Genomic DNA, 6,867 nt, shown 5'->3' with positions numbered 1-6,867 from the left:
CCCGCGACGCGTAGGACCTATATCATCGCCACTGTGTGGTAAAGGCTTAGGGAAGCAGACTGCTTTTGAAAGGAATTGGACCAACTCATTCGAAAAAATCGTAGGGTAAAGTGCCAAGGACGCCTAACGATAATTGTGAAAAACAAGGGAGAATACCGGGCTACGAGGAAGTCCTGTGTTCTGTCTGTAGTAAGACTTAATATCGGGGGTGGGGGGGCGCCCGCCTGGCTCAGCCTGTAGAGCACGCGACTCTTGATCCCGGGCCGTGAGTTCGAGCCCCACGTTGAGGGTAAAGATGACTTAAATAACAAACCTTAAAAAAAGGGAATCAGGTACCATTAAAAAAAAGATTTCGGGGCGCCTGGGTGACTCAGTCGGTTGTGCGTCCAACTTCAGCTCAGGTCATGATCTCACGGTTCCCAAGTTCAAGCCCCGCATCGGGCTCTGTGCTGACCGCTCAGAGCCTGGAGCCTGCTTCTGATTCTGTGTCTCCCTCTCTCTCTGCCCCTCCCCCACTCATGTTTTGCCCCCTCTCTCTCCCCCTTCCTCTCTCTCTCTCTCTCTTAAAAATAAATATGTATTAAAAAAATTAGAAAAAAAAAAGATTTCCTATAGGGGCAACCTGAGAGGCTTAGTCAAGTGTCCAACTCTTGATTTTGTCTCAGGTCATGATCTCATGGTTCAGGAGATCAAGCCCCGCATCAGGCTTTGCACAAACATCGAGGAACCTACTTGGGATTCTCTCTCTCTGTCTGTCTCTCCCTCCCCCACTTGTTCTCTCTGTCTCAAAATAAATAAACTTTAAAGAAAAGAAAATTTCATATAAAGATATAGTAACTAAAACAATGGGATAGAGAAGTAAATGAGACAATAGAACAGAACAGGGGACCGAGAAACAGACCCATGCAAGTTGGTAATATGTAAAGAGCCAGAGGCAACATGCACCTGAGTGGGGAAAGACCGGGTTCTTCAGCAAATGGTGTTGGAAGAGCTGACTGGCCAAATGGAAAAAAATAGATTTAGCTCCTTACAACATACATGAAAATAAGTTCACAAATGTGTAAAATGAATACCTTTTAGAATAAAAATAGAAGTTCAGTAATATATCTGGGGCCACCCAGGTAATAAATGGAGACACTGTATCTCGTCAAGCCTGAGGGGTCTGGTGCCAGATCCTGCCCTCTTAACCCACTCAGTAGGTGCTCTGTCCCGGTCCCTTCAGAGTGTTAGACAGACCAGTGCAAACAGACACTGACGGCAGGGCGGTGGCGATTGGAGGCTGGATTGGCAGCCGGTCCCCACATACCTTACGTGAAGGATCGCTGGGGAGGCAGAAGGAGGGACTGTCGCCATATCACCATCACTCAGTCGACAGATTGGGCACCGATGATGTCCCACCCCCTGCCCGGTGTCCGTGTGAGAGAGACCATCACAAGCTCAACAAACGTTTACCGAGGGTGGTCGTGTTACCGGGTGGGTGTGAGAAGGATAAAAATAAGGCAATGGCAGTGAATCGTTGCATGGTAGGGCTGGGAGGATTTGGGAGATCAACTGTCCAGTCCTCTCGTTTTACAGATTGGGAAATAGGCACGGTGAGAAGGGACTTTTCTCTTTTTTCACAGTATTCTTGTTTGGAACCCTGAGCAAAGAACACAGCTCCCTGGCCGTGTTGTAAATAACCAGCTCTTCTGTCTTTCTTGGCGTGAAATTATCTTTTTAGTTTTTTAAGTTTATTTATTTTGACAGAAAGAGTGTGTGTGAATGGAGCAGGGGCAGAAAGAGAGGGAGAGAGAGAATCGCAAGCAGGATCCCTGTTGAGAGCGTGGACCCTGAGGCGGGGCTCGATCCCACAAACTGTGAGATCATGACCTGAGCCGAAATCAAGAGCTGAACACTGGGGCGCCTGGGTGGCTCAGTCGGTTAAGCGGCCGACTTCGGCTCAGGTCATGATCTCGTGGTTTGTGAGTTCGAGCCCCCCATCAGGCTCTGTGCTGACAGCTCAGAGCCTGGAGCCTGTTTCAGATTCTGTGCCTCCCTTTCTCTCTGCCGTCCCCCCCCCCCCACCTCGTTCTCTGTCTCTCAAAAATAAATAAATGTTAAAAAAAAATTTAAAAAAAGAGTCAAACACTTAACTGACTGAGCCACCCAGGCGCCCTGAAATTAACTTTTTTTTTTTTTAACTGGTTATCCTGCTCTGGCCACCAAACACTGTCCAGCCAGTGCCAGGCAGGTCGAACCCTGTTTATCACTTCATTACTCATTCAACCATTTTTTTTAATGTTTTTATTTATTTTTGAGACAGAGACAGAGCACGAGCGGGGGAGGGGCAGAGAGAGGAGACACAGAATCCGAAGCAGGCTCCAGGCTCTGAGCTGTCAGCACAGAGCCCGACGCGGGGCTCGAACTCACGGACCGCGAGATCATGACCTGAGCCGAAGTCTGACGCTCAACCGACTGAGCCACCCAGGCGCCCCACATTCAACTTGTTCCCACATGTTCTTCCCTGCAGCCTTCCTATAGAATTCCTATAGAATTCATTCCTATCCCTCCCTATGCAAGAGCTGAGCCTGCCCAGAGAAAACCATATACTGTGGGGTCACCATGGGTTCATGCCTCCCCTCCACGGAGCCTCCGGTGCCACCCATCAGTGGCCAGCGACTGCCACGTTGACAAGTTCAGAGGTCACTTTTCTTCTCATCTGACTTCACGGACCCCTCCCTTCTCCCACTGATGTCTTCAGCAATACTTCTGAGTCTCCTCCCACCCATAGCTTTCAGAGTAAAGTTCCAACTCCTTAGATTAGCATTCAATATCTTTTGTGATTTGGCCCCTGCCCACCTCTGCAGACTCTTTTCCTGCCACTGACCTCGCCCTTCTTTACCCCTGGCCCCAAAGAACTTTCTGCTGTGCCCTTCTTCGGGAAAGATCTCTGCGATTCTCTCCCGTAGGTGGGGTTGTGGAATTCGGCATGTGCCTTCATTCCGAAGGCACCTTCTTAGGCAGGGAGAGTATCTCTCTGTTCTTGGTATCTGGCTGAGTGCTTCAGAGCAGGTACCTAGGAAATGGAGGTTGGAGCAAGCTACGAGCCAAATGGCATTGTGGGAACGTCCACAGCACAAGAAAATGTATGCCTGATGTCACCCTGTACTCTAGATAATACCACCAGCCGTACACACGCCCCTTCACTTTTCCCCAAACTTGGAAAGAAGCCAGTGGCGGCCTGACCTCAGGGATCTGGGGGGGGGGGGGGGGGGAGGGAGGGAGATGTTTGGACAGGGGGAGGAGAGCACCACAGTAGTCTCTTCCCTTTGGGATAAGGGTGATGCTCAACCAGCGTAGCACCCACCGAGTCCCCCTCCCCAGCTTTCTCTTCCTGCCTTGAGTTTGTGGGTTGGAGGGGAAGAGGGGGAAGGTGCTTCTTCAGGGAGGAGGAAAACCCCAGTTCCTATTCCCCTGATCTCTCAGCCCAGGATCCTGAGAACCTCAGGGCGGAACCTAATGGAAGGCTGGTCACTTCCTGTGGGGCCTGTGCCTGCGACCAGCCACGGAAGCCAAGTTGGGATTGAGACCTGGGAAGGGCAGGGCAGTTATGGATATTTGCAGATCGAGGGGCGGAGTTCAGGGTAATTTGTGTGACTGGTGGGGAACTTGATTTGAGAAAGTTGAGCGGACCCACCTGTGTAACAGCTAATATTCTCTGACCAGCGCTTTCCAGTTTACAAAGTACTCTCCCATCAGTTCAAACAATTCCTTGGACACCTACTGCCGACACATGGCCAGGGGCCAGGGCCTTGACCTGCACTTATACCCTGAGAGGCGGGTGCTTTGATCCCCACCTCATTGTTGAGGGAGCTGAATGAAGCCTGGAGGAAGAGTGAAGCGCAGGAGGAAAAATAGGTCGGGTGTGGGTCAGGTTCAGAAGGTGAAGGAAAGCCAGAGGGAAGCAAGTTGGGCCTCTGGTGGTGACAGGGGCTGGCCAGTAAAAAAGTGCCTCCAGCCGCCCCTTCCTTCTGCTGCATTTTAAGACCCACTTAGTCCCTCCTCACTCTTTCAGGATGTGCAGGCCCGGCCTGGGGGCACCTGATGGCCTCCATCGCTAGCCTTGGACCTGCCGGGCTTTGGAAAGCGGGTGAGCCTCCTTCCTGATAGTTGCAGACAAACCCCCCGGGCCTCTGCTATTTGGGGGCCTGGGGTGGGACCATTACGTAGTTGAGGCAAGCCCAGGGCTGGAGGCCAGGGTGGGAGGGGTCCTACTCCTGGAACTTCTGGCAGCTCCTGTGAGGACCCTGAAGTGGAGAGAGCCCCAAAACAACAAAAAGAGACGGCCTTGCTCCGAGGCCCCGTGCCTCACCTCCTCTGACCACCGGTGACATCACAACGGCAGGAACAGGGACTATGGGGACCTTCTGCCTCAATCCCAACCGGGCTTGATCCCAGAGTGGGGTGGGGGCCGAGGCTGACCCCGCTCTACTGGCCAGTGTCTTCTCAGAACCTCTTCCTCCACGCCTCCCTCCTTCTGGAGCTGGCCCCCCCTGCTCCCCCTGCCTGGGGGAAGACCCACAGGCTTCTGAAACAGGCAGAGGAGCAGCTGAGTAAAGGCACAGAGAAGGTGCGAAAAAACAGAGGGGCTTCGGGCAGAACGCCAAGTAACCTAGCAAAAAAAAAGTGAGCCGGTGTGAGAAAAAGCCTAGAAGGAAGCACCCTCTGAAGTTGGGGTTATTGAGTACATTTTTTCTGTGTTATGTTGCACATCCTCCAGCTCTTGGTAATCTGTTTTTGCGGTGAGAAAGGAAATCATCCCTTACCCTTAAAGGAGCATTTAATTATTTACCTGATGTTTAGTCCTTGCATGTTATTCCTGCCAACCAGCCGATCATCTTATTTATGAGGTAGGTGTGATTAGCATTTTGGAGGCAGGGACTCTGAGACTCCATCATGGTGAATGACGGACTCGAAGGCACAATAGCAGCCTGTGGTCTGTTCTGGAGACTGTTCTGTGTGTCCCCGAGAACAGTGCCTATTCTGTTGTCGGGAGGAGTGTCCCGTAGTCTTTTAGGTCCAGTTGGTTTCTAGTGTTTTCCAAGTACTCTATTTCCTTACTGATCTTCTGTATAGGATATTCTGTCCATCATTTGTTTTAATGTTTATTTATTTATGAGAGAGTGCAAGTGGGGGAGGGGCAGAGAGAGGGGGACAGAAGATCCGAGGAGGGCTCTGCGCTGGCAGGCTGACAGCAGGCAAGCCCGATGTGGGGCTCGAACCCACTAACTGAGAGATCATGACCTGAGCCGGAGTTGGATGCTCCACTGACTGAACCACCCAGGCGCCCCGCCCCTGTCCATTATTGAAAGTAGGTGCCTGAGTGGCTCAGTCGTTTGAGTTGATTTCAGCCCAGGTCATGATCTCACGGTTCATGGGTTGGAGCCACCCCCACCCCCGTCAGGCTCTGGCTGACAGGGCAGAGCCTGCTTGGGATTCTCTCTCTCTCCTTCTCTCTCTGCCCCTCCCCGACTTGCGCTTTCTCTCTCTCTCAAAGCAAATAAACTTTAAAAAATAATAAAAAAGAAAAGAAAAGAAAGTAGGGGACTGAAGTCTCCAACTATTATCGTAGACGTGTCTATTTCTCCCTTCACTTCTGTCATTGTTTGCTTCATATATTTTGAGATTCTGTTGTTTGGGACATATAGAATTGTTACAGCTTCTTCACAAATTGACCCTTAAATCAATATATAATGTCCTCCTTTGTCGCTTGTAACAGTTTTTTATTTCAAATCTATTTGGTCTAGGATTAGCATAGCCACCCTGGCTGTCTTTGGGTGGCTCTTTGCACAGAATATGCTTTTCCATTCCTTTGCTTACAACGTATTTGTGTCTTTGGGTCTAAAGTGAGTCTCCTGGGGGCGCCTGGGTGGCTCAGTCGGTTGAGCGGCCGACTTCGGCTCAGGTCACGATCTCGCGGTCCATGAGTTCGAGCCCCGCGTCGGGCTCTGGGCCGACGGCTCGGAGCCTGGGGCCCGCTTCCAATTCTGTGTCTCCCTCTCTCTCTGGCCCTTCGCCTCTCGAGCTCTGTCTCTGTCTCTGTCTCTGTCTCTGTCTCTCTCAAAAATAAATAAACATTAAATAAATAAAGTGAGTCTCCTGCAAGCAGCATATACTTGGATATAAAATATATATATATTTTTGGCCATCTTAAAGTTTACAGTTCAGGGGCAGTAAGTACATTCCTGTGCAACCATCACCGCCATCCGTCTCCAGAACTTTTCTCATATCCCCACACTGAAACTCCATACCCATTAAATAATAATTCTCCATCTCCCCCTACCCCACCAGCCCCTGGCAACCACCATTCTACTTTCTGTCTCTGTCCATTTGATTACTAGTGTATGTAAAGTCCTAGGTACCTCGTCCAAGTGAAATCATAAGCATCTGTCCTTTCGTGTCTGTTTTTCTCTCCCCCTTAGCGTAATGTCATCAAGGTTCAGACATGTTGTAGGCATGTCAAAATGTCATTCTTTTTTAAGGATGAATAATATTCAATATGCCGTTGTATACATATATATGCCTTAGTGGTTTTTTTTTTTTTTTTGTCTTTTAACGTTTATTTATTTTTGAGACAGGGAGAGACAGAGCATGAACTGGGGAAGGTCAGAGAGAGGGAGACACAGAATCTGAAACGGGCTCCAGGTTCCGAGCTGTCAGCACAGAGCCCGACGTGGGGCTCGAACTCACGGACCGCGAGATCATGACCTGAGCCAAAGTCGGCCGCTTTACCGACTGAGCCACCCAGGCACCCCTATGCCTTAGTTTTTGTATCCATTTACCTGTCAGTGGGTGCTCGGGTTGCTTCCAGCTTTTGCCTGCTGTGAA

The sequence above is a fragment of the Puma concolor genome, chromosome B2 (assembly GCF_028749965.1).
Source record: "Puma concolor isolate L17-30 chromosome B2, mPumCon1.1.hap2, whole genome shotgun sequence".
In the NCBI taxonomy this organism is placed as follows: Eukaryota; Metazoa; Chordata; class Mammalia; order Carnivora; family Felidae; genus Puma; species Puma concolor.
Note: the sequence above shows the minus strand (reverse complement) of the source record.